General features: G+C 44.5%; 1 protein-coding gene across 3 annotated transcripts in view; it reads left to right on the forward strand.

Annotated features, from left to right (window-relative positions):
- Positions 1–27,750, forward strand: part of INPP5A (inositol polyphosphate-5-phosphatase A) — a 177,561-nt gene that overhangs the window by 64,044 nt on the left and 85,767 nt on the right. The gene's annotated exons all lie outside the window — the stretch shown is intronic.

Here is a 27,750-nt window from a genome sequence, read left to right on the forward strand (position 1 = left end):
GTTATCCCTTGAAAGGCTTGGAACGTCGATAGGAGGACATAACATTAATGACTTTCCTATACACAAGCTTCAAAAATGGCTAAATGAGGAAGAAATTACAAATTTATTTTCCTATAATTTCAGCAGTTGTCTTGTTTTACTGCACCAGTAAAGCATTAAGCAATGAAATGTCAAACAAGGAGTATTTTCCTGATAATTTGTCTGACATGCAAAGTGTGTGAAACAAAAGAGGAAAAGGTAGAAATGTGGGGTTTAGTCATTTTGACAAATTTAGTGATTTTTGCTCATGAATTCTGGCTGAGACACTGCTGCCTCTGTCCAAACCGTTCCAAATATTGCTTTTTACTGAGTGGCTTACTGTACAGGAGTAGCTTTGTGTCTCAGTTCTGGCCTTTACACTGAACACAGATTGCCATATTGGCAGTAATTTATTAACATAAATAAATGTAGCAAAATAAAAGCAACTGATCATACAATTTTTTTGGAATAAACAGGATAAATACCAGTTCTCCAGAGGTGGAGTTGTAGTTGGGAAGGGTTGTTATCTGTTCCCTTCTTTTAGTTGTGCATACCAAAAGTGTAAAGGAGTTTAGGATTGGTTCCATTCTATTCCGTCTTTTCTAGGCAAAAAAAAGTTGTTGTTGGAGAAAAACATAAAATGTGATTTCTGAAGGAAGTGAAGTCGCTGTGAACATTGGTTGTGGGAGCGATGGGCATTGCTCCTGGGTTACCCACCCAGGTGGGTAAGGGATCCCTCCCTGGCAGGGGTGGTGGGGCAGGTTTGGGTGTGCTTGTGCCAACAGTGGGCTCGCTGTCCTTCCAGGCAGACTGGTCACGTTGTGCATCTTTCGTCTCTTAGGTTTAGTGGAGGAGCACTCATCCTAACATTTGGAAAAGGCTCCATCTCTCATAAGGAGACAGGTTTTTCTTTGCTGAAGAAGTTGTTGCTGTACCAGGGTTCTGAGACATCTGTGTTATTTTTCCTCAAACTAGAAGGTTTCTCTTACACCTGCTTTGTAATCAGCATAGGAAAAATTGTGCTATAAACAGGAATTGGCATCTGAAAAGTGGATTCCGTTTCTTCTAAATAACAAGGTCAGTAAAGGAGCAGAGTTTTATTTGGAGCAGCAAGGGGAATCAGCCTGTCCAAGTGGGAACACCAAATAATATAAATACCATGGAATGTGGAAATCTGTCTCGTGCAGTGTTAGAGCTGATCTTTAATGTCTGTGGAAGTCAGCAGATGTGCCAGGGATGAGCCAGTCCATGTCCCTGGAAGCAGGCTGGGGCAGCGCGTGCCTGTAGGTACAGCTCATGGTCATGGAAATTGTGGGAAATAGGGCTGCCCAGAAACTGGGCCAGAATTCGTGTGGCCCTCATATTAAAATTCATAGTTGATGGTTTGACCACTTACTGTAGAGCAGTTTGGGGGGTTTGGACCATGGAGTAGGGAATCATGTTAGCAAGGGAAGTCTGCATGAGTGGGTAATGTGTGAGAATGTTGGAAACAAAGTCCTAATGATCATTAAATGCATGTACACTGGGGGGGTAGAAGAAGACAAAGTAAACAATAACTTTAATCTAAAAAACCCAATGAAACCAAAACACACACACACAAATACCAAAAACTCACAACAAAACACAAATCCTCTAACTCATTTTGCAAGAATTTTTGTCTCTCTCAGCTAATTACAGTAATGGCTTACTAAACCTAGGCTCGGAAGGCTGCAGTCTTGTATGCCTTGCATTCCTGAAAAGGTCTCCAAAAAAGATGGAGTATGTCCGCACTGACTCATTTTCTTGTGAAACAAAGAGAGTGCAAATCCCTGCATTGGGACGCTTAGCTGCTGTTTTCTGGGGATGTGCAAAACAGCTTCTTTGCTATAAATTTGTATTGACTGGTAATTTCTCCATGTAGACAAGGGTTATTCTTCTGTATATGGAAATTATTTTTTGATGGACAAAAAAAAAGTATCTCCAGTGGTCCTGAAAGAGTGAGAAAAATCTGAGCTAAAAAAATTAGAACACTTGGAAAATACAAACTTAAAAAACTTTGATGAACCAATCCTAAACTAGGCTGTGAAACGAGCCAGTTACTTGGCAGTCATTTCTTAGGATTTCCAGTGCGCCACAGCTCTGCTTCATTTTTGTGCCTTTAACTATAAGCCAACAAAATACCACTTGCATGGAGTTTGTAAGTCTTCTCCAGAGATGCAGTGGATATTAACAGGCCAGTAAAATGCTGTATGCCTATACTGGCTGAGCAGGAAGGATGTGTTCCTTAGCAAGGATGGTAGGGTGGGCAAGTCTGGAGAGCATTATCCACGGTGTGTGTCTGCAGCAAAGCACCTCCAGTGATGGATGTTTTTCCAGGGGCCTTGGACATGTCCTCCATTCCCAGCCTTTCTCCCAGGTGAGAGAAACCAACTCACAACCTTGGTCCCTGCGAGGCTTCCAAGTAGCCCCTGGGAACACCAGGATCCCAGGGCTAGTGTCAGCCAGGTTTTAGTGTTTGTTTTCTCATCTCCTACTACTAACATAAGAGTAAAAAATGTCATTTGTCAGCCTGGACTGTCTTGGTTTCTCACTGACAGAGATCAGCAAACCAAGAATTCTTACTGAGTTGTAAGATTTAATTGGGAAATTGGATGCTTTGCAGTGAAATCCAAGGACTGTTCCTTCTAAACAGTGTCACAAAACCACAGGTGACAGTCCACATGTTTGGGTTATTTGTCAGTCACTGCAGTTCTCCCCTTCTTGAATCTAGAAGGACTTATTGACTGGAATTTAGAAGTGGGTGTCAGTCCCTCTCCATACAGAGAGGCGTGTCAGGGACAGCATGCTTGGGTGCTGTGCATGTCCCTGTGAGTCTGAGGAAGTCTCCTTACCCTGACTTTGCAGTGCTGCTGTCAGTAAGCCAGAAGCTGCTGGCTTTCAGTTAATGTCATTACATAAAGCTGCTCCTTTAATATGACCTTTACCTCGGATACATAATTTGGAGAAATAGTCCTGCATTTACTTTTCAGTTAGTATTCTGGAACACACCCCAGGAGGATGACTGTCATTTATCACTCTTCCAAGCACAGGACTTCATGAAGGCAATTTTTTAAAGAGTGTGAGTTATTAATTATGCTGAGAAAAGAATGTGTTCCTTGGAGCAGCCCATCTTGCAGAGACACATTTCTTCCTTGTCTCTGCTGCTTGTTTTCTAAGACACACTAAGAAGAAAGTGTGAGATTTCCTCATAAATGCTTCCTACTAGTAGATGCTTTTCCCATTTTGGTATCCACCTGGTTTCAAGTGAGCTGTGCTTGCACTAAATAACAAGTAACAGCTATGTTATTGTATCACCAGTGACTTCTCAGGGCTGGACATCACCATTTTGTTACAAAATCACTTGGGGTGTCCAGTTAGCGCTTGGGTTTGAGTTGTGGTTCTGTGATCATGGAGAGTGTTGTCCACACAGCATAGTCAGCCTGCGTGCCCAGGTAAGCTTGAGTCTTCCAAGCTGTGCCAGCCACAAGTGCCACAGGCCTGTTCTCATGGCACACACATCCCATCCCTGACCTCCATGTCACTGACCTGTGGACAGTAAAACCTGCAGTTAGTCAGTTGTCAGTATTTAGAAGCACTCGTCCTTTTCTGGAGCGCTGTGTTGGTGTTTGTGCAGTCTGCTGGCCTGGCAGGGCGGTGCTGTTGAGGAGGGGAGGTTTGGAGCCCCGAGGCTGTGTGTGAAAGGTGCCTGTGCAGCCGCTGTGTCCCGGGCAGGGCAGGCCCAGGCCCAGGCCCGGCCGGAGCGCTGGGGGCTGGCTGTGGCTCCGGGAGCAGGGCAGCAGCTGTGGCAGCGCCTGCTGCCTCCGTGGCTCTCCCCAGCCCTGCAGCGCCGGCCGATGGAGCCACAGAGCCCACGAGCAGCCCCTCGGGCCACGGGGATCCTCCCTCCTGCTTCCCCCGGGCGCTCCGCTTCTTCCAGCCACCAGAACAATATTTTGAAATTTATGGAAAATTAATTATCGATTACAGATGTGCCCCGGTTCAAGGAAGGTAAAAACGAATGGATGCATTTACGATGAGGGACGTAATCCGCTTTGTGAAACTGATTGTCTTCAGCTCTGCTCCTGCCCTCCCTCTCTTTCCCTTCTCTCTCACCCAGCCCCCTCCCCCTTCCCGCACACCGGGTAAGAGACAGGCCTGATAAAGTGGGAGAAGCAAGATTGGTTTTCTAAGGGCAGCAGGCCCTTCATGACCAGGTAAATCACGGGCTGTCTGGAGCTGGGGCTGGGTGATGACCTGCTCCCCGTGCCGCCGCACCGCACCCCCCTGCGGGACGCGCTGATGTGCACCCGTGCGGCTGCGGGGGGCTGCACTGAAGGTGAAACTGTCATATCGATCTTTTTAGCACTAAAATATGAGCCACTTTACTCCACTCCCCGATGCTGTGATGTGAAAAATAATAACTCGGATCCAAATTAAAAATATTGATCTCTGGAAGGTGTTGAAAGTAAATAAACACCTTCCGAAGTTTTCGGGTCAGCCAAGAAATGGTATTCAGCAATAAATGTGTCGGCATGTCAGAATCCAGGGTTCTTGATCTGTTTTTCCTTTCAAATTGATTTTTCATTACTTACTTCCTAAAAGTGTTGGAATTTGGTCCTCTACCGTTAAATCTCAGTGTTTGGGCAAATTATTTCTTTGGGGCTTATGAGGTGCTCCTAATCCACTCGGTCATTGATTGATTGATTTTTGACTCAATAAACTTGCATTACCCTTGCTTTATTTAAGGCTTCCATCATAATTTTTTGTACATTTAGGCTTGACTTTTTTATTTCCTTCTAACAGATGAGCTGACATTGGTCTATCAAACATGTGGGAAAACAATTGCCACAAGGTTAATTTTATTGCTAGCTCCATGCATTTTAAGTAGGTGCCAGGTATTTTCCACTCCAGGCTGATAAATTGCAGTTGAACCACTAAAGCATAAGAATGAACAGAAGCACTGTAGCAACAACAATAGAAACCCCATAGAAATGCATCACAGAGCATAAGCATTAAATGGATTATTTTTGCTTCATTGGTTTAACTTCATTTTACATCCAACCAGCAATAGGTATGCGGCAGTGTAATGAGCTCTTTAAGTGGGACTTGCTCGGGCCCTGGCACTGCAGCATTGTGTACTCTGGGGGTGGAGGTGTTTAGGCCTTCCTGGTTAGTGGAAAGGATCAAATGCAGTCACCTGCATTTTCAAAAAGTAATTTTCTCTTAAAAAGCAGCCAGTTGAGTTTTAGATATCAGAATGTTCTTCTGAACAGGTTTGTTGATGTTGCTGTTCTCTGTTGCAGCAGTGGCAGAGCACCGGCTCAGTGTAAATTACTTGTTGGAGCTAATGGCAGTTTTGGTCATTCTCCGCTTCCCTCCATAACTGCATTCCTTCAGCCAGGTTATTCATCAGACACTGTAAGTGTGCAGGAGTTTGATTAAAATTCCTGGGGTTCATCCTATTTGGTTTTTTTAAAACCTATATCTGTTTTTGTGGTATTCCCGTGACATGGCACATAGGTGTGCCCCCAGGGCTGTAAGGTTACACATAGGAGCCTGTAGGTACCACCAGCTCGGTGGGGTTCCCCATGTCCTGTAAAATCTGGCAGGATGTTTCATGCCCTTTCAGATCGCTTCTCGTGAGGGCAAAGGGAACAAAAGAAATTTGATTTTTATTAATGTGAGTGTTGTAAATGCAGTTTGTAAACCTGATACTCCTTTATTTGTGCTAAATAGCAAAGATCCTGTGTTTATTTTCAGGGACATTTTTTGACTGCAGGTTAATGGATATTCTTAGAGTTTGTTCATAAAAGACCCAGTTCAGTTGTCAAAAAAATGGGAAGGGAATAAGTCTTTAAGAGTGTAGGCCAAGCTACCAGTAAAAGAGCAAAAAACCACAGGTTTACATGCAGCAACATAAAGATGGAAAGAAAGAAAGAATTCCTAAGAGTATTTAGATGTTGTCTCCCTCCTTCATAGCTTTGCAGTCATTGTCCTGTGGGCATCTTTGACAGCTGGGTCTAACACAGCAGCACTAAAACTTTTCTCCTTTCCTATTTAGGAATATTTCCATGTGGAAAAGCAATATTAGATTCTGTTTTACTTTGGCAACTAAAGAGAATACAGACCCACTATCTATTTTGGTATTTTTCTCTATTTTCAACAATGTTTCTATTTCATTGGCAAAAAAGGAGAACTTTGAACGTCATCATTGTTCTGACACCTGGAAAATACCAGTGCCAGGGTTAAGAGATCGCATGGCAGGAGCATCCTCAGCTACTGCAGCACTATGGCATTACCCTGGTCATGCCACGTTGTCCTTAGCAACCTTCCCTTGGCTGTGATATAAAAAAAAAGGAAGTTAGCAGCTGTTTAGGTCTTGCTGGTTGTATTTAGTTTGTCGGTTTATGATAAGATCAGTGTTATGCCCAGATCGTCTTTTAATTCAATCATTTGTCATTGGACTTTTCTAAAGAGTACAAAAACTTTGTAACTGACAGGCTGGCAAAGGTTTGACCAAGTGTACTGTGGTTGGACCATATATCAGGGCAAACGACAAATGTGATTGAGTGCTGTGTCATGGCACCACCTGTGGGAAACAAATATTCCACATGAAATCTATAGGAGCAAACTGAAAATTTGTTAAGCTCTCGAAGAGCTTAAAGGCTTGTTAGCGTTTCCTGACAGAAGCCCAGCGGAGCAGCGAACAGAAAGAGCCAGAGTCACGCTGGCTGATTCGGAGCTCAGATCTTCAGTTCTGTTCAAGATCCTGCTCCGTGCAGGCACTCATGGCCTGTGCTGGGGCTGGGACCGGGGTGGCACCTGGGAGCCTCTTCACTCCATGGCTTGAGACCCCTGCGACTGAACAACGTCTGTGTTCAGGGAATTCGGGTTCCTTTGTGTCTGTAGAAAAGTCTTGGTAATTTCTTATAAAATGTTGCTGTCCTTTGTGTGTTTGGATGGGTTCTGCTGAAGTGGCTGAACTCAAAGTGTTTGGATCTAACATGGCCATCTGCTGCCTCACCAAAAAGGGTTTATTTGGGTTTGCTTTGCCCACAATGGATATCTGATGTGAACAGCTTCTTGTGGAGCTGCCAGCGTACGACAAAGACCCCCATGAGCCAGGTGAAGCCCCTCATTACTGCAGGTACTAAATGAACCAAATATGCATAGGAGGAATGAAGATCAAGTTAGATTCGTAATCTGTTAAAGCACTTGCTGTTCCTTATCTTCTCACAGGTTAATAAAGGCCTAGTAGAAAAAAATCAGCTCATACTAGATACAGTACTAAAAGAAAAGAGCTGTTTTCAAGTAGAACAGTGATGAGGATAAATAAATCTGATGGACTCCCAGTGATGTTTGGTTTGTTTCTACTGACCTGTGTTATTTCTTTAAAAGCCTGCCAGTGCAATTTGAAAAGCAAAGTGAGGTTGGACACTTGTTCTATCTTTAACATCAAAGGTTTGTTCAATAATTCTGAATGAATCTGTCACTTGGGGAAAATTTTACCAATGCTTCCTTCATTCTTCAGGCACTGAGATCAGTGATGATTATTAAGCTTTGCAAAGCCAACATGGGTCAACAGGTGCATGATAAATGGAGCTGTTATTGTGCATAGGGAAACAATTAATGTGTTGCTCCATACGGTGGGATGTCCATTAACATGCCCTACCAGTAATGCAAGCCAGAAAAACTGCAGTAGTGTGTGCCCAGGTTTTAGGCGAGGTACAAAGGGAAATATTCTAATAGTCTATTCAGGCACTAATTTGAAAGTTGTATTTTTCTTTTTTTCTTTCTTTGCTTCCAGCCAGCAGGCAATGAACTCTGCTCTGAACAGTGGGGTTAGGCAACTGTCCTCATCTGTACCCTTGGTGAACCATGCTCCCTGCTCTGCCTTGTGAGAGTGAGCTGAATGCTTGAGGAGAAGTGCCTTGTTCAGTACTCTTAGCACATTACTCCTTTTCCATATATATTCTATGAATTCAGCTAGCTAGTTGTGGAATCCTTATGTGGACTCATGTCTGGATTATTTTTTTGTATGGCGTAACAGGGGGAATATTTCAAGCTGTCAGTGCAGATACTGCATAATATTGTTAGGGGTGATAATTTCACTGTGGTGTGAAAACAGTGTTACTTCATGTTTCCTAATTTAATTTAAAAAACTCTCCAAAAGATGTACGTTTAATTTCCTCTTTTAAGTTTCCTGAAGAAGAGTAACCCCTGCCCGACGCATGCATGCTTCCATACATGCTGGCATGCAGCAGCCAGGTCTTTAGGCCTGTCACTGATGTGAGAAGAGAGAGGGTAAAGCAGAGTTTGAAGGAACTGGGGAATCCCAGAATAACAATGGCCTCACTCATTTGGTGAGCTTTCTGGTCATTTTTTTAAGATAGCAGTTTGGTTCTGTTTTGGTGCGGAAGCTTTAGCATCTAAAGGTTTCATTATCAGAGCAAAATGCAGTTAGCTCACATTAGCAGCGTTCCTGTAGCCTCCCAGTGTTGAGTGTGCAGCCCTTGCTGCAGGAGGCAGATGTTTGTCAGTGCATCCAGAGCGCTCGGGCCTGGTTTGAGCTGTGCCACGGCAGCTGCTGCGAGCGAGGGAGCGCCCAGCCTGGAGCAGCTCCGCTTCACGGTCATTGCGGAACCCTGGGCTGCAGCTAATGAATTTCAGTTAAAAACTTCAGCTTGTTTTTAAAGCCCAGTTCTTTCTTTCTTTCCATTTTCTTCATCACTATGAAAAATTTTTAATAGCCTTTGGTTACTCTTTCAGGGTTCTTTGTTAGGCAGTTCATCTAAGAAAATCTGCGGGTTGATAGATTTTCTGATTAAATACTTGAGACACAGTAGATGTTTTAATTGTCCTGAGATCCATTTTTCTTGAGGGTCTGTGGCAATGTGCAGTCTGCTTTTTAGAAACACTGATTGATGAATTCTGCTGTAATTTAAAGTAAAAGTTAATAAGACAGGCCTACATGGATCTGATGCAAGTTATTAGACCTGTAAGGCACTTTAATATATGCCATTTATTATTCAAAGAAGTGAAAGCCAAAAATGTTTCATGTGCACTAATAAAAATTCAATATAATTATTTCAGAGAACTTTGGGAAATGCAAACGGTCAGATAAACGGAATTTATTAAACAATATCCAGTGACAGGAATGCTGATGGACCTCTCAGGCTGGTGGTACCTTTGCAGTAGGAGTGTGATACTGTTGAAACTTCTTTGCATGAGAGGTTTTGACTTTTCCTTACCAATGAGTTAAAACCATGGCATTGAGTGTTTTGCTTTTGCTCTCTGCTTCAAAATATAAAATGCTGATGGCCCTGTCCAGTGTTTTGCGTAAATTGCTGTGGGTTTCTGTATCCCAAGGTTAAAGAAGAGCTCAGGTAACAATAGCTTGACTGTACTCTCCACTGGTCAGGCCTGAAATCCAAATCCACTCCTATGGCTGTCTCTTAAAGTTTAGGGTTTTCTACTATTAAAATCTTCCTTTGAAATAATAAATGACTACATGCTGTCAAGGTAGGGTCTGGAAAGGCCAGCACATAGAATGGGCTGAGATTTCATCTGAGTGTAGTTGAGTTTTATAGATCTATTTATGAGATCCAATACTGTAATGATGTAATTTTACTTGTCTAATAAATGTAGCTGTACAACGAAGGATAGCAAACATTTCCATTGTGACCAAAATCCTTTAAACTGCAGCCACTTTGATCTTAGAGCTCATGCTATTTAATAAATGCTGGCCATTCTTCTAACAATCACAATTATTTAAAGGGTTTTCAAAAGGGATAGAGCAAATCAAATAAAACAATTACTGTTGTATCTCATTCTGAAGTTAAGTGTATTTTTTATGTGAGTCTTGTTTAGTGTCTCCTCCCAGTTTTCATCCATTATCACAATAATTGAGTTTGTAGCTGGAATTAAATTTATCAAATTGTGTTATCCTCTTTTGAAATTGGATAGGTATCCTGGCAGTGGGAGCTAGAAGTTAATCTGCTTTGCTAAAGCCTCCAGTGGCACAGCGGCAACAGGATTGAGAAGGCTCAAACATTTTCCTGTCACCCTGGACACGATGTAATTTCTCCTCAATCCCTTGTGCAAATAATGACATTTGAATCGAGCATTAACAGGCTTAATTACTTTAAAATTGTCATTTTAATTTACACTGATATAGTATTGATCATACAAGCAGAGATTAAGCTGTTCAGTGGAGCAGATGATGGGGAATTAAACATTAAAGGGTCCTCGTGGGGCTGAGAGGCCGCCCAGAGAGTGCCAGGAGAGGAATGATATTTCTCCGTAATGAACTGGCGGCATGCAGGGACATGAATCTTTGGCCTACTGGAAAAAGGGAAATAATGGGGTTTGGGAAGCATTTGCAGGTTATTCATTCGCTGCCATGCACCAATTCTCCAGTGATTCATCCACCTCACCAACATTTATTTATCTAGCAAATTCAGGAGCTCTGACCTTTCTGCTAAGTACATTTAACATAAGACAGAGTGGAATATTTCAGGTGTAACTTTTTACAAATATTAGTTATTGTTTCTTATTTCTGACTAATATTAAACAGAGTTATTTAATCTGCCATCCATACTTGCACCCATTTGTGTGACTCATGATGAGCAGACCGACTTCATAAAGAGATCCAGGTATTGTGGGACTCGATGAGGTCCTCAAAGTCCTTGACCTCATTTAGTTACGGTCTGATTTTCTTCTTTGGCAAACCTGAATTAAAGTTAATTTAAGGCAAGCTGACATGAGTTTACGTGGGTGATTATGCAGCATATAATAGCAAAAATGATGACTAATCCTTGTAAAACCTCCCAACAGAAAATGTCACCACTCTGGTAGGGAGCATGTTTTAAAAGACCAGGCAGGTATATATGCAGTATTTTAAGGCTAAAAACTTTATTTCGGTGGTTTGGATTTGTCTACTAATTTATTGAAATGTTGCTAGGAAACAAGTATTTCTGTTTTGATAATTTACAGTTTAAAAATTCAAAACTAAATGTGAGTACTAAATTGTACAAAATCAATTTTGTGTTTTCATACATGGCAGCAAAGTTTTTTTTTTCCCTGACCTGAGCTAGTAGGCTACTTTTCCTTATGCCTTACGTTTTATTTTTGTCAGGGAAAACCAGAAATAGTAGTGTAACCAGACAGGATACCGTGTGAGTCAGGGTGTACTTCCAGTCATTGCAATTCAAAATCAAGAGTCTTCTTTCTGAAAATGGACATTTTTCTTACTTAGGAGAACAACAGGGCCAGATCACCCCATTGAGTCCAGGGTTTTTTAAAATTTGGTAAATATGTAAATTCCCAAGGAAGCCCATTGAAGTCAATAGCATCCGTGCACTTGTTAGTGTGGCTTCCTTCTCTTGCCTGTAACCAAGGGACTGGTCCTTAAAAGTGAGGAAGGTGATGCAGTGTAGGAAGTTGAATTTTCTTATGGCTTACATTTTCTGCTTTCACTGGAAAATGCTTTGAATGAAACTGTAATCTGTTGCTAGTCAGAAAAAGGGTTCTGAAACACATAGCAATGATTTGTGCTTATTTCTTTATCGGAAAGGATGTTTTGATTGGGATTTAGGGGAAGACCTTTGGTTTGGTTTTTTTTTTTAAATTACAGCCTTAGGAACATACCTGGTTGCTGTCAATTCTCTGTGGGTTTGGCTGATTTTGTAGGTTTAGCAGTTTTTGCTTTGAGATGTTCTCGTTTCCCTTGAATGCTGCAGTGCGAGTGAGGGGGATGTGCAGGCACAGAGCTGCCCCGGTGCTCGCTCCCTCCTGCGCCTGCAAGGGCTCCCTGCCTGCCGTGTGTCCGTCTGTCTGCACGGCCGAGTGTCCGCATGTCTGTGTGCCTGCATGTCCCTGTGTCTGTGTGTCCGTCTGTCTGCACGGCCGAGTGTCCATGTGTCTGTGTGTCTGCATGGCCGAGTGTCCCTGTGTCTGTGTGCCTGCATGTCCCTGTGTCTGTGTGTCTGCATGTCCCTGTGTCTGTGTGTCCGTCTGTCTGCACGTCTGAGTGTCCACATGTCTGTGTGTCTGCATGTCCCTGTGTCTGTGTGTGCCTGTGTCTGAATGTCTGCATGTCCCTGTGTCTGTGTGTCCATCTGTCTGCACGGCCGAGTGTCCACGTGTCTGTGTGTCTGCGTGTCCCTGTGTCTGTGTGTCCGCATGTGCCTGTCCACGTGTATGTGTCCGCGTGTCTGTGTGTCCATGTCTGTGTGTCTGAATGTGCCAGTGTCTTGAGTGTCCGCATGTCCGTCTGTCCGCATATCCTTGTGTCCGTGTCCTCATGTCCCGTGTCTTCATGTCCGTGTGTCTGAGTGTCCCTATGTCCAAGTGTCTGTGGGTCTGACTGTCTTCATGTCTGTTTGTCTGTGTGACCTCATGTCCGTGTGTCCGTGTGTCCTGTGTGCGCATGTCCTGTGTCCGTGTGTCCGCGTGTCCTGTGTCCATGTGTGTCGTGTGTCCGCGTGTCCCACATCCCGTGTCCCATGTCCATGTGTCCCGTGTCCGTGTGTCCTGTATCCCACATGTCCCGTGTCCCGTGTCCATGTGTCCCGTGTCCCATGTCCCGTGTGTCCCGTGTCCTCTGTCCTTTGTCCATGTGTGTCCCGTGTCCATGTGTCCCATGTCCCGTGTCCGCGTATCCCGTGTCCGTGTGTCCGGCGCTGCCGGGGCGTGTGTCCTGTGTCCCATGTCCGTGTGTCTGTGTGTCCCGTGTCCGTGTGTCCCATGTCCCGTGTCCGTCTGTCCCATGTCCGTGTGTCCTGTGTCCCGTGTCCTTGCGTCCGTGTGTCCGCACGTTCTGTGTCTGTGTCCCATGTCCCATGTCCGTGTGTCTGTGTGTCCCATGTTCGTATGTCCCATGTCCGTGTGTCCTGTGTCTGTGTGTCCCGTGTCCGTGTGTCTGTGTGTCCCATGTCCCATGTCTGTGTGTCTCTGTGTCCCGTGTCCGTGTGTCCCGTGTCCCATGTCCGTATGTCCCGTGTCCCGTGTCGGTGTGTCCCGGGCAGCTGGGCGGAGCAGGTGCTCCCGTGCTGGAGGGCGCAGTCCGTGTGCAGCTGTGTGCAGGCTAACGTATCGCTGCAGACACTGGTATAGACATCTGAAATGCAATTAAATGGCAGGAATGCTCTATTTGTCTAAACAAGACAAAGCATGGAATGGGTTCATTTGACTTGAAACATGTAATTAGCATAACCCTTCTGGATGCTTGTTTTATCATTTGCAATATAGTAAATGATTGATTATTGTACTGTACCTTTTGAATGTCATTAACAGAATTGTTTTGTCCACTTGATTAATATGTTGCCTCATCCTCAGAATAATCATATTAAACTAGGTTGCCTCGTTCCTTCTGACTTGGAACATTCCTATTTCCATGCACCATCTTCTCACAAAGGTCCCATGCAGATTGGTGCATTTTGTTAATTCCAGTGTTTCAGGATGTATCCAGCTGGGAATCTCTCCTGATGTATGGAATGGGTGTTGCTATAAAAATGTATTTTAGAAGTTAGCTAACTACTATCTTCTAAGTTCAGACAGTGGAGGGAGGCTGGAATTGGGTGTTTTCACTATAGTTCCTGTAACAAACCAAACATCTGGTGTCCATACATGTCTTTCACATCAAGGATGCTCACACCTGTGTGCAAAACACGCTGCAGGCGCAGTCTGTGCTCACACGGGTGTGCAAAACACGCTGCAGGCACGGTTTGTGCTCACACCTGTGTGCAAAACACGCTACAGGCACAGTCTGTGCTCACACCTGTGTGCATGAGGAGATGTGAAACACGCTGCAGGCGCAGTCTGTGCTCACACCTGTGTGCAAAACACGCTGCAGGCACAGTCTGTGCTCACACCTGTGTGCACGAGGAGATGTGAAACACGTGAGGATTCACAGTGCCTTGACAACAAAATGTGAATGAAGCACAAACTTATGCTCCAGGATTAAGATTTAAGTTTCTGTCTATCTGGGTCAATGTTTGAGGTTACTAAGTGTTTGAGTCATTGAACTTTAAGACTGCATTCATCACAGCTTCCTAGACTAATATAAATTTCTTCCCATTAAGTCAATAAGCGTGGTTACATCAGACAGCAGTTCTGTCTAGAAACTAAGATTAATGTCCATCATAAAAGTGACATGAAGAGACAACTCGCTTGATTTATACAGACTATTTTTATCTTCTCAGTTTTAAAATAAAATTCAAGTTATTACTTCTGTTTATATAGAGGTTTTCTTTCTCACTTCCACTATTACTGAAACATTCCTTTCAGATGGTGGCTGCTTCGTCATCCAGGTGTGAGCCTGTAGGACAAGAAGCCCTTCTTGTGGGTGTGCTAACAGCAAAACTGGCTAATACCTTGCACTCCTTTGAAAGAGCCCCCCCCTGCCTTTTTTTAGGCCTTTTAATTCATCTGTTTTCTGTAAGAAAGCATATTCCAGTTTAAAAGTAGGAATTTGTTTCCATTCAGGTGTGCTCAGATGGATGTTAAAAGCACAGTGATCCTGGCAGTGCAGCAGCACAGGGTGGCTCCTGAGCCCAGCTGTAGCTCCAGGCTGGCTGAGCGCGTGCCCCCCTCTGCAGGGTTCTCAGGGCTGTTGGCATCATCCTGAGCAGGAGCAGATCTGCAGGTAATGCCCTTGCAAACTGCAATCAAGCCAGGCCTCAGCTTCAGGTTTGGAGGCTTGCAGCCCGCATCACCAGAGCTCCCTTTTCTCAACGTCCGTGTGATCAAAAAGCACATTACAGAGCCGTGAGCCGTATTTGTACAGTGAACTTCCTGTTGTTGATGGATCAGCTTCACAAAGTATGTTACAGTGCTGTTCTTGAAATGCTTAAAATATATTTTCTTTACTGTTTTCTAGCTCAAAGCTAGAAAACAATGGCAATATGGTGATACTAGCAAGGCCAAAAACAGACAAGGCAGCAGTGACAGGACTAGTAAATGAAATAATCTTAATTCACTTTTCATATGGTCTGTAGAGTGCTTTGGTTTTGTTTTTCGTTTTGAATTTATTTTTAGAAGTCAGGAATGCACATTGAAATGCTGCTTTTGTAAGCTGGGCCCCCACCTGAAGCTGGTAAAGCCTTTGGGCACAGTTGCATTGTTTCTGGTTCAACACCTTGAATTCACGTGTTGCAGTTCAACAGCTGAAGTTTATCTGAGACTTCCAAAGGTAAAGCATTAATGGAAATGACGAATTACACTTCCAAGCAAAACATGGCAAACATTTCTAGCAGGTTCTTCCTAAACTGTAAATGATGTTTGGTTTGTGAAATGAGCTTGTGCACCAGGGAGAGTGGCACCCTTCCAAGTTCCCCACCTTGAAGCTGGATTTCTGCGTCAGGATAATCTGAGCTGGCGTGCCTGGGCAGCTGGCAGATATGGGCACTTCCATCCTGGTGCCCTGTTCATCTCCAGGCTCTCAGCAGGACAAGCAGATCAGCAAGAGCGAGCCAGCATTTGCTTTCTGCTCACTGTTCATTGTCTGTTGTACAGGGACAGCCTCACGCAATCAGTTCCGTGCGCATTACAAGTGTCCTGCCTGCAGCCACAGAATCGCTGCAGCTACTTTTCCTAGCGTGGTGTAGGCTTTTTGGGGATTTCCAAAGTGAGAAGATGCCTTTGCTGGGGAGCCAGGCTTTGCTTGTTCCTGCTTCTCACAGCTGCTGCTCTGGGGCTTGTCAGACCTTCCCCCAGAGGAGCAAGGAGCAGGCAGTGGAAACAGGTCATAGCAAGCCTTTCATTCACACTTTGTAGGATGTTGAGGCAAAAGAGCATTAAGGAGTCCTGTTCGATGTATTAGACGTGAGTCAGAGTGACAGTTTGTTTGTTTTTGAGCAATTTGGTTGGATTGCCAATTTTCAGAGAATAATGTTCTTGTCTGCCATCAGAGCAGTGGAACCTACCTGTCTGCAACACACTTCAAGGGAGTGTGCTAAATGCCTTCTAATTGTAATTATTCAAGTACGAGTTCCTTTAAAATATTACTATCTTAAAGCATTACGCCACATAAACTGGGTATTTGTTCGAGTTGAGGTGCCGGCACGGCTGGCTTGGGGTGCACAAGGCACGTCAGCTTTGCTTTGAGCTTCAAATCCGGGCTCTGCTCTGCCCAGGAGTTTGCAGTGGTGGTCCCAGCAGTTCCTCTAATGCTAAAAATCACAGCTCAGGCAAAGTACTTAGGAATGTACAAAATGTACAGTATTATTGAAATTTTAAAAATCAATTAAAGCTTTTTTGTAATTGCCCACAGATATTGCATGCTCTGGTTGAATGGCAGTAGGTAATTTGTAAACTGGTTAGGTTCATTGTTGGCCATCTCTTAGAATTGATTGTCCTTTAATTAACTTATCTCTATCATGCATGTAATGTGATTCCCAATAAAAATTACAGAATTTTAATTGAAATTGAAAAGTTCTGAAAGGTAGAAATAGAAATAATATATGTTACATATGCGCATACTCCAACTTGCATGGACGTTCTGAAGAGACTTTAATAACAAGGCAGGTTTTCCATGTGATTTAATTACCAAGAGACTTAACTGAGTATTTAGATTAGAAGAGTATAATCTGGTTTATTTAATAAAGAAAGGCTTTACATCTTTATGTCCTTATTGATTTGCCAATACCATTTAATGAGTGTCAGTTCACAAAAGTTACATTACTTGAAATACATCTTTGGGTTTGTTCCATGTAGCTTTATTTTAGAAATGCAACCACTTGAAGAAAATGCAGAGCATAATTTAAAGTTAATTACAATAAAATATTGCTCTGAAGTGTACATGAAGAAATGCAAAATGGCAGCATGCATTCAATTATTCTGCATAATCCAGTTATTCTGTATAATTCCAGGAAAATTAATTTCTTTTCAGTAATCCTGGTATTTTCTTATGTTTGCTAAACCAAACATGCTGCACACATTCATTTATGCTTTTATTTTTAGTTTACATACACTGAAATTTTTTTTCAGATTTGTCATAACTCAGTTTTCAGTATTTTTACTGAACTGTGACAGAGTAAGCATGAATTGTTCTACTATTGGTGCTTTGGTTTATATTGCTATTCCTTTATGGAATCAGTGCAGTAACCAGTACAAAGGGCACAAGGGCTTAAAATATCTAATCACATAAATCACACTGCTCTTCATTTCAGTGAGGAGAAGCCTGTCAAGAAATACCAGGTTTGGCTCCTTGTTAGCAATAATAATAATAATAATAACAATTTTTTAAGCATATAATCTCCATCTTTGTCTCTAGCTGAAGTGGCAGCATACAGAGCAGGGCGGTGCAGTCGCTGGGTCGGTTTTGTTTGCTCAGTCAGTGCAGTGACAGGTACAAGGTTTAACACAAAGTCTCTCTATCAGCAGCATCAAGTCAAAGACAAAAGCTGCGAGAGAGACTTTCCATTTTTACTGTCAAATATTTTGTATTAAATTGGAACAGCCTCTGGCATGGCTGTGCCACCAGGGACAGCCGCTGGCGTGGCTGTGCCACCATGGACAGCCTCTGGCGTGGCTGTGCCACCAGGGACAGCCGCTGGCATGGCTGTGCCACCATAGACAGCCTCTGGCGTGGCTGTGCCACCATGGACAGCCTCTGGCGTGGCTGTGCCACCAGGGACAGCCTCTGGTGTGGCTTTACCACCAGGGCCATGCAGCCAGCCCCAGCTCGGGCTCAGCCCTGCAGCAGAGCCAGCCCTGTGCTGCTGGCGGGCACTGCCAGCTCCAGCCCTGGCACCTGGGCAGTGCCAGGTGGGGTCACAGAATGCCACAACGGTCTGTGTTGGAAAGGACTGTCCTGTTCCAGCCCCTGCCGCAGGCAGGCTAGTGCAGGCTGCCCAGAGAAGGACTGAGCTGGGGAGGACTGGGTCTCCAGGGACATCAGCCTTGGAAGGCACCTGTGTTCTGGATACGGAAAAGAGTGCGCTGAAACAGGACCCTGTGCAGGGCAGTGTGCTGAGGGCTCCCACTGGACCTCATGGTTGAGTGGAATAATAACCATTGTGGAATCCTAAGCCACAAACCATGTACAAACATAGTAGAGAGAGTAGAAAAAGTGGTAACCTTGTGGTTATTTATTTCTCACATGGCACGTAGGCTTTGTGCTGGGTTCTGGCTTTGGCTCATGATGGTCAGTGCTGTCCCCAGCAGCGTTCCTGCACAGCCAGCTTGCTGCTGTAGGCGCTGGGTTTGCAGCTGTGTTACACTCCTGGCTGGGTGGCAGCCCAGGGACTGTTGCAGGAGTACCAGTCAGGGTAGCTAAGCCAAAGGCACCAGAGGGGCACAGCTGAAATTATTCATGATCTCAGCTTCTCCAGGAGATTGCCATAGCACTGTGTTTTCCTTCTTCATCTGTGCAAGAATGAGAAACGGTGATTTCAGTGTCCTCAAGGTTGATGCCCTTGCAAGAAGCTCTTCTGTTACTCAGATCTGTGACCCTCTTTTGAGGCTGCCTTGTTCTTCTGCAGTTCATCTTTGTTATGTTAATTTAAAAATTTAACAGGTTTATTAATCCTGCAGAATTTATTATAGTCAAACATGAGATATTATTAAGTTGCTATTGTACAGAGCATTTACCTTTGCTGTTGGAATGACTTGTCCTCTGCATTGGCAGACACAGAAACATTCATTTTGTTTCCTAATTAGGAGAGCTGCAATCAGGAACCATGACAGGGTTCAGCTCCTCGGTGTACAGCATGCCAGGTTCCATAGTGCAGGCTTTATAAAATTCTCTTTAATTCAAGAACAGAATATCATTAACTTTGTAAGTGGATGAATACAATGGACAAGCAATTTAATTAACTTCTAACATTGGATGTTGGACAGGAGACAAAATGAAATTATGCACATATTTCTTATGCAGGCAGTCAACCTTGAAAGGGGCTTGATTGTGATGGGTCAGACAAGGGGACAGCTTTGTCCAATTATTTGATGTTTAGTCCTAGAATATGAAATTTGAAATTTGGTACTTTGTAAATCAATCATCTCTTATTTTGAAGCAGCTACAAAGGTTCTCTGAGATACAAAACAACCACCAGTGACTGTGACACGCTAAATACAACCTTTTACCACATGGTACTTTCCTATTTGTACATGACCTGTATAATGCTAAATGAAATGGGCATTAATGCCTCCTCATCAAATTGAATTTGTCATCTTGAGTGTATTATGTAAGAACATATCAATGAAATGCTGTATTGATTTAAAGTTCTCAAAATTAAAATTATTTAGCATCAACTCAACGTAGTAGGAGTCACACAGCTTACCAGTTTTCCCCAAAATACAGTGCCTTTTTTTTCCTAGAAGCAAGCTGTGTTGAAGCGTTGAGTGTCCGTCAGTCAGGGTTTCCCTGTGCTCAGAGTCCGTGTGGGCTGGGCCCGTGCCGTGGCCCTGCTGAGGGACGCCCTGTCCGTGTGGCAGTGCCAGCGCTGTCCGGGCTGGGCCCGTGCCATGGCCCTGCCGAGGGACGCCCTGTCCGTGTGGCAGTGCCAGCGCTGTCCGGGCTGGGCCCGTGCCGTGGCCCTGCTGAGGGCACACCCTGTCCGTGTGGCAGTGCCAGCGCTGTCCGGGCTGGGCCCGTGCCGTGGCCCTGCTGAGGGATGCCCTGTCCGTGTGGCAGTGCCAGCGCTGTCCGGGCTGGGCCCGTGCCGTGGCCCTGCCGAGGGACGCCCTGTCCGTGTGGCAGTGCCAGCGCTGTCCGGGCTGGGCCCGTGCCGTGGCCCTGCTGAGGGACGCCCTGTCCGTGTGGCAGTGCCAGCGCTGTCCCTGCGCAGCAGCACGGGCTCCTGCTGACGCTGCTCCTGCTGCCAGCTGGCCCTGCCTGCAGAAACAAACACAGCACCTACAATGCCCATGAGAAATAATATTCTGCACTTGCACTTCTGCAACCGGAGATTCAGGCTCCGTTTCTTGAAATTCAACAAGTGTTGCCACTATCCACATGATAAACCTGGATCTTTGGATAATTTTTTGAGCTTGTCAAGAATTTTTAACTTCCTGGGGAGTAGTTTTGGTTCTCCATAAGATTCAACACTGAAATAACTGTGAGCATTTACCTGGGTGTCTTTTGAGGAGAACTTATGCTTATGCTCTGCTGTGCTCACAGTTAGAAATTAGACTTTCTTTCTGTCCCTTGCCGTGCTGAGGAGCTGGTGAATATTCTGAGCATGGCAGGGGTCTGGCGCTGGCTCTGGAGCCCTCAGGGCATCCTGGTCAGAGGTTTTGTCTCTCTGGCACACTCAGCCCCTGTGCAGTGGCCGGGCCGCATGCAGAGCATGCAGAGCATGCAGAGCAGGCCCTGGGCTGCAGCTCTGATCCTGTATTCCTGCAGCTCCCCCTGCACTGGGGCTCCGCCAGGCTGGAAGCCTCTTATCCTGATTGGGGCCTCCAGAGTGCTTGAGTAATAGAAATATTAAATAACAACGTGATTAATGACTTTGTGAAGGCTCTACTTTGCCTTCAGGAATATTGATAAGTGGCGCTTTTTATAAGTGCTCAGCACACATACACTTCCTTTAGCTTGGGTTGGTTCCTTGGGCTGGCACTAATCTCGGTTTTCAGAAAAGAACCTCTGTCTGATATTTTTTTAATTTAATTGATTTGTAATTAAAATATTAAATCTTTTTGTGAAATATGTCAGTATCAAAAGTGACATTAAATAATCTTTGTCCATGCATTAGGTTGCATATAGGTTATTCATTTACTTACTGGACATGTTTATATAAAGCTCAGAGGTTTTGTATGTTAATTTTTCTCTTCTTAAATTAACTGGTCCCAAATAATGTTTTTAAATTGAGTATGACTTTTCATTTGCTGTAACAAAATTATTAAGGGAAGGTAATAGAGGTGGATTATGTTAGCTGAAGATCCCTCATTTTTCTGTCAGTCTTCAGAATAGGAAAATTAAAACTCCTGGGGCTAAGTTTTTGTTCCAGAAAATGTGCCATGCTGTTAGCAGAGACCTCTCTGGTATCTGTAATCATCAGGACTGCAAGCAAGTTCTTTTTATGTTGATCTCTTGATTAAGCATTTAAATGACTTGAGATTTAAGTATCTTAGAATTTTTAGAATAGTTACTCCGGTCTGTGGTGTAGACAAGTCTCAACCTTGAATTAAATCTAAATGGATAAACCCATCTGAATTTACCAAAATCTTGTGAAAGAGACTAGAAATAAACAGTACAAGATATAAGGCTATGTATGAACACTTATGGATCAGTTCTTTGCTCAATTACATTTAATCTGACTATTATAAAACCAAAACAAAAAATTAGATTTTTTTTTTCTTTATTTGTATTTTTTTAGCGGTAAATTTGTTGTGATTATCCCTCTTGTTAGTTCCACTGTTAGTGGCCTCACACTTGCAAGGGCTGCTGTGAAGAAAAGCAGGAGGAGTGAGGGAGCAGTGCTAGATGTTGCAGGTGTGTCTGCTGACACTCAAGGACTGCACAGCAAAATTGTGGCATTCCACTGAGTCAGGGAGGTCTGGAAAGCACGGTGAGCGTTGTGGCAGCTCCCCGAAGCTGGGAGCACGGGCAGTGAGAGGAGATTCACCTGGCACAGGGCACTCCGACGTGGAACTCGCCAGCCTCGTGCCGATGGGCAGCTGGACAGTCGGTCTGAAAAATGGGCAGATCCGTGAAATAAATGGGTATTAATAAATTAGAATTTTTTAAGGCACAAGAACTTCCAAACACAAAACCAGTATGTGGCAATTATTTTAGAAATGCAGAAGGATATTTGGCAGTATGGATCTAGTACAGTTATAGTCAAGAAATTCCCAGGATTTAGGGACTCCTAGAGCTGGACACTCTTTTTATCCCTACCAGCTGCATGTGCTGCTTCTAGAATCTAATACTCCAGCAAAATTGTCTTAACTGGGAAGTGGGCACTGAAGACACTGCTAAAATACAGCTGCAGGTGGCTTCTTCACAACGTGGGTATTGCAAATAAAATAAATGTATGATTTATTTATGCACACTGTATGTTTAGATTATGATGCATAATATTGGTTTAGGCTTTATGGAGTAAGAGAATCTGCAGTGCCAGTCCTGCCACTGGTTTTATTCCTTCTGAGTGGACAGTTCCATTTGGTTTAATGGAAATATCACTTGTAACTGAACAGGTGTTTTGAATACAGCCCAAGGTCTGTTTCAAGAGAGTTTTTAAAGTTTGTCAGTGAGTATTTGGAGCCCACTCACTGTGACACTTTATTAAAGGTGCAATTATTCACAGGCTGTTGAAATGCGGCTGATAGCTGTGTTTGCAGTGCAGAGCTGCAGGAGTGGGGTGTAATTGTTTGGAATGGCCGGATCGGGCTCCGTCTGTCTGCGCTTCAGGTGGAGCAGGGCTGTTCAGGCAGCCTCAATGGCACTTTAATTGTATGTGCTTTAGCTGATAACTCTAATTCAGGAAATGATAGATTGCTGGACACCTAATTTGTTTGCAAATAAGAAGTGATAGAGTATTTTATAATGACTTGATCAGTGTACCCAGCCTGGTTTTTTAACCTTGAATGGGTATTAGACGGTTGGTGTTAATTTGGCTGTAGTGGATTGAGTGTGCACAGAACCGCAGGCAAAAACTGCACCATCCCTCGTGTGTACTTCGTCATTCACTGTTCAGGTGTGCTGGATCCAGCCTGTACCACAGCCTGCCCTTCCTTTGCTTTTGGGAAAGTGGCAGTTGTATCAAAACGACATTTTATGGCAAACTGAGGGCAGGTGTTTTTACAAAGTGTTTCCAAGCTGCCACAAAAATCCAAGGTGGGCATGGCCCGTTTCGGAGCAGAGTTGTGGAGCTGTTTTGCCGTGGCTGTGCCCTCTGAGGGTACCTGCAGACCAGGTGCCCGCCAGCCGAGGCCGTGCTCGGGTACCCCAGCCCTGGGAGGGGAAGCAGGGTCTGGCCTGGGGCAGGGCAGGCAGCCCCGGCTGGGCCAGGCCCCTCTCTCCATTGCAGGATTGTCTGTCTGAGTCTCTGGGACGCCGCTGTGCCAGGGGTGAGCCCAGGCTGGGAGATCCATGGCAGCTCCGGGGTGACATTGCTGTCAGCCTGTCGGGGTGGCAGCCCCAGCAGTGAGAGCAGCGGCCACAGACTCCATCCCGCTAATGGGAAACCAATGCCTGCGCTTCATGTTCGGGTTTATAAACATGTGAAATACTTTTTTAATTGTTGGTAGCAAAGCAGGCACGCAATCAATAGAGTCAGGCGTGCCAAACTCACTGTTGACATTCAGCAGAGCCAAAAAGGCTGGTAGGAGATAAGGGCTTCCTGTCAGCAGTGCTCGCGCTAATTCATATTCAGACATTGTCATGTTCCATGATAAATGAATTCCTTGAACTATATTGATATAGGAGGTTAAACATTGAAAAAGTTGGGCTGAACTTTGACTTTAAATATTCATTAAAGCTAATTATGGATTTTATGACTACATGAATTACAGTTTTTGTGTCATCATTGGCAATTTATTTTAAATATATTTAAAGCAATCTTTATATATTAACTGTCACATTTAGTGAGGTAATGCAGTAAATGTTTACTTTGTACAGTAATTAGACTTTTATTCATCTATTTCCTTTTTGCATTAAATATCCACAGTTGAAATGGTCGACTTTAAAAAGAAATTATGCCAATTAACTGTTTAAAAAAACCCTACAGCTATTAAAATCTTCACATTTTTGTGGCAAAATTCCTGTATAATTAAAGGATAGTGCTTTTAATAATGCTGGATGTGTAATCCATCAGAACCAATTGTTTCTCTTGCCATCAGCACTAGTTTTCCCAGATCAGTCTTTCTGTATGGATTAATGAAAGAAATCTCTAATACCATAATGAGTATCATTCTAGAACGTTATTAAATGCAGTGAATGTTCAACTTCAGTGTGCTAACAGGGAGAAGATGCCTGTTTTTTTCTCCACGATACTTTTCTGGGGAGATGTGAAGCTCTTGCAGTGAATGTGCTCACCCTAGATTCTGTGCTCTGTGTCCCCAGGTGCAGTACAGGTGTGCGCGCAGGTGTGGTAGGAAGGGTCAGGTACTTCTGTCAGTCCGGAAAAAGCATTCTGTTAACAGCAGCATTGCCTGAGATAAAATGTCTGGCCTTTCCCTGAGTCCTGAGCGTTTCCATGAGGGCCATTCTCACAAAAGCCAGGATGTGTTTGCCTGTGTACTCTGCAGTTAGTGACCGTGATATCGAAAGAGGTCCTGGGAGTTTACAAAGGAAACTTTCCCTGCTGTGCCTACAGGATCTTGGGTGCTGCTCTGACTGATTTTAGGGCTGTTAAAGCCAAGCTGTTGGTTGTAGTGAACAGGGGACAGCAGAAGAATCAGTTTTACTGTCTTGTGTGTTTCTTAAGAACTTGGCCAAGCTACAAATGAGTATTCATGACTGTGCCACCTGACTTTCTGTTTTGGCACTGAGTTACTGGTGGTGAATGTGTGGTAATTCCTCGTGGCCACGGGTGTTGCTCTCAAGTGCCCATGTACTTCTAGGCGTAACTGGGCGCCTCAGACTATGAGGAAGTCCTTTCTGTCTTGTCAGCTCCTGACTTTATTAGTAAGGTATAAATCAAGGATTCGTATAATCATGGTTTGGGTTGGAAGGGAGCTCAAATCCCACCCAGTGCCACCCCAGCCCCAGTGTCCAGCCTGGCCTTGGGCACTGCCAGGGATCCAGGGGCAGCCCCAGCTGCTCTGGGCACCTGTGCCAGGGCTGCCCACCCTGCCAGGGAAGGATTCCATCCCAGCTCAGCTGGCTGGTCAGTCCTGGCAATAACATGTGCAGTCCCTGTATCCCTGAGGCCAGCAGGCTGGGCTGGTCTAGAAGCTTCTGGTGGTACTGAGTACCATGAGCTTGATATGGTTACAGACCCATGGGCTGCCAGGTTGGCCTGATGAGCTGGGGACTTTCTGATCTGAGCCTAACTGTAAGCCATCCATTCATTGCTCTGCCCTAAGGCTGCTGAAGTAGAATTCACAGCTGGTCTGTGTTTGCAGACTGCTTGGAAAATCAAGCAGAGAACCTGTGGCTGCTGCCTGCACTCCTTTCCAGTGAGACACATGGTGAGCAGAGTGTGTGCCATCCCTGGGCAGGCCTTGGGGCTGCAGGGTTACCTGTCTGTTCAGGTGAGAGGTGCCTCAGGTGTGTCTGAGCCCCGAGCTCAGCTCCTGGGCTGCTCTGGGTGCTGACTAAGCTGCTCAGGGTGGTGCAGCATGTGGGCACAGCTGCAGGGTCACCTGTCCGTTCAGGTGAAAGGTGCTGTGTCTGAGCCCCGAGCTCAGTTCCTGAGTGCTCAGGGTGCTGCAGCATGGGGGCACAGCTGTCACCTGTCTGTTCAGGTGAGAGGTGCTGGGCTGTGTCTGAGCCCTGAGCTCAGTTCCTGAGTGCTCAGGGTGATATAGCATGCGGGCTCAGCTGCAGGGTCACCTGTTCAGGTGAGAGGAGCTGTGTCTGAGCCCTGAGCTCAGTTCCTGAGTGCTCAGGGTGCTGCAGCCCGGGGGCACAGCTGCAGGAGGTGGGTGAATCAGCCTCAGTGGCCCCTGGTGTTGTTGTGGTCGGGTTTCTGCTCTAGAGAGGCTGTTGTGGAGAGGGCTGCAGTGCTCCTGGCTCTGCTGTGTGCTCTGGGGCAGCCGCTGATGTCCCTGCGAGGGAGGAAGGGAGGGACAGTGCACAGCACGGCCACTGAGCTTCCATTTCAGTGCAAGCTTCTGTTTGCAGGTGGTGGGGAATTTCTGCTGACTGCAGAGGTCATCCATCTCAGCAACCTTTCAAATGGAACAAATAATAGCTTTCTTTCTTTATCTTTGAGATATTTAAAAGCTAAGATGTTTGGGTGGTTTATAATCTTTAATGTGTTCCTGTGTTGTATCACTTAGATATTTTATGTGCTGCTGCACATAAAATACTTCATGCACCAGGTCTGCTTTTTCCAAAGGATACTGCAATTGTAAATAAGAAAATAAAGCAAAGCTCTTCAACTTTAAATTAATCTCATTTAACTTTATTGTTAAACTGACATTTTATGAGAAATAAATTGAATTAACATAATCGCCTCAACAAAAGGGCCTAAGCAGTAGGCCCTGGAAAGTTTTTTTAATATATTTCATTGTGTTAGGGCACAGAATTATAAGTGCACTCCATCATTTGTACAAGTTTACATTTATGTACCTAAGCCTGATTAAGTCTATAATAATGCGGAAAATAGTGATAGCTGTAATTTCCATTCCATGATAGGTTTGGTTCTTTTTAGTGGGGTGTTTGGAATTGCACAGTCCAAGCCAGTCTGAATGTTAGTGGTATCAGCTCCTGAAACTTGACAGAGTTACTTCATCACTGTCACAGATTCATTGTACACGAGTAGTTGACACTCAGTCCACAAGTGTAGACTATCAAACTAAACTTCTGCGGCATAAGTCTTAAAAAATAATTTTTAAAAATGAGATTAAAACTGTACAAAGTCAAGCAATGAACAAATTGTGACACTCAGAAATGAAGTTGTGGCTTAAGCATTTATCCTTATAGTGAGTTCTTAAAGAGTATTATTATATAGTAAATGTTACCTTTATATATGTCAGATTTTGCCCTACGCATTGAAGAAAGAGATGGGCCAGAAGGGGATATCAGGTGGCAGTGTTTTTGTCTTGTATGAGGATTTATTTTCTCCTGGCAATGTGTCCTTGTTGCAGCACACTTCACCTTGAGTCCTTCGCAGGGATGTCTCCTGCAGTTCCTTGTTCAGCTCCTCTGTGTTATAAAAAACACACCCAAAGGCCTGAAGGAGCCTGCCTGGGTCGCAGGGACATGTGCTCATCAATTAAACATGTGGCACTGCTTTCTGTTGGATGGACTGATATGTCAAGGAGATGGGCAGCACCTCGTGTTTGTGCTTTTGACAGATCAGCCAGTGTCTAATCTCTGGATGTGCAGCATCTCATAAATAATGCAGCAGTCGCCGGACCAAGCCCTGCTGTGCTGGGAGGGGTTTGTTGTTGGACAGGAGAGGATGCAATGAAACTAAATTGTCCTTTATTCTTCTTAGTAAGAGTCTATCCAGTAACAGGCTGGGGTTTTTTCAGTTTCTTTTGGGTGTGTTAGATGTATCTAAAGGCTCATCAAGTTGTCCTTTTAATTTTTTTTTGTTGTTTTGTTTTGTTTTAAATATTCCAACGTAAAATCTATTTGCTCTGCTTTGGTTTTTTTTCTTACTTGATTTTCATTTGCTGTCTTCTAATATGTAATTTTCCTCTCATTACCTGGGGAAAAGCAGTAAATGGCATGTGTGTGGAGAAGGCACAGCAGGCAGCGAGCTCAGGGTCCCTGTGTGTCACCGTGGCACAGTTCCATGGCACCAGGGGGCTGTGAGCCCCACGGGTGGGTGGGCACCCTGGGGAAGGGGCACAGGGAGAGGGGCTGGTGCAGGAAGGCAAAGGGGGGCTGTCCCTGTTGAGGAATTACTGAAGTTTCAGGGTAGGGAAAAACTACATCAGGCTGTGTTGAGAGGTCGTGGAGCCTCTTCTGCAGAGGCTTCAGCTGCAAGGTAGAAAACTTCAAAATTGCCCTTGTTTCCTGTGCCACATGCTCTGGAAGCTTTGGTTTTGCTTTGAACGTGAGGAAGAAATGTCAGGTTTTTATAACAGAATTGAGGGTCTGTGTTGGGGGCTCAGAAAGGCATCTGTGTGTGTCACCTGTCACATCCACCT

Source organism: Zonotrichia albicollis, chromosome 7 (assembly GCF_047830755.1).
Source record: "Zonotrichia albicollis isolate bZonAlb1 chromosome 7, bZonAlb1.hap1, whole genome shotgun sequence".
Classification (NCBI taxonomy): domain Eukaryota; kingdom Metazoa; phylum Chordata; class Aves; order Passeriformes; family Passerellidae; genus Zonotrichia; species Zonotrichia albicollis.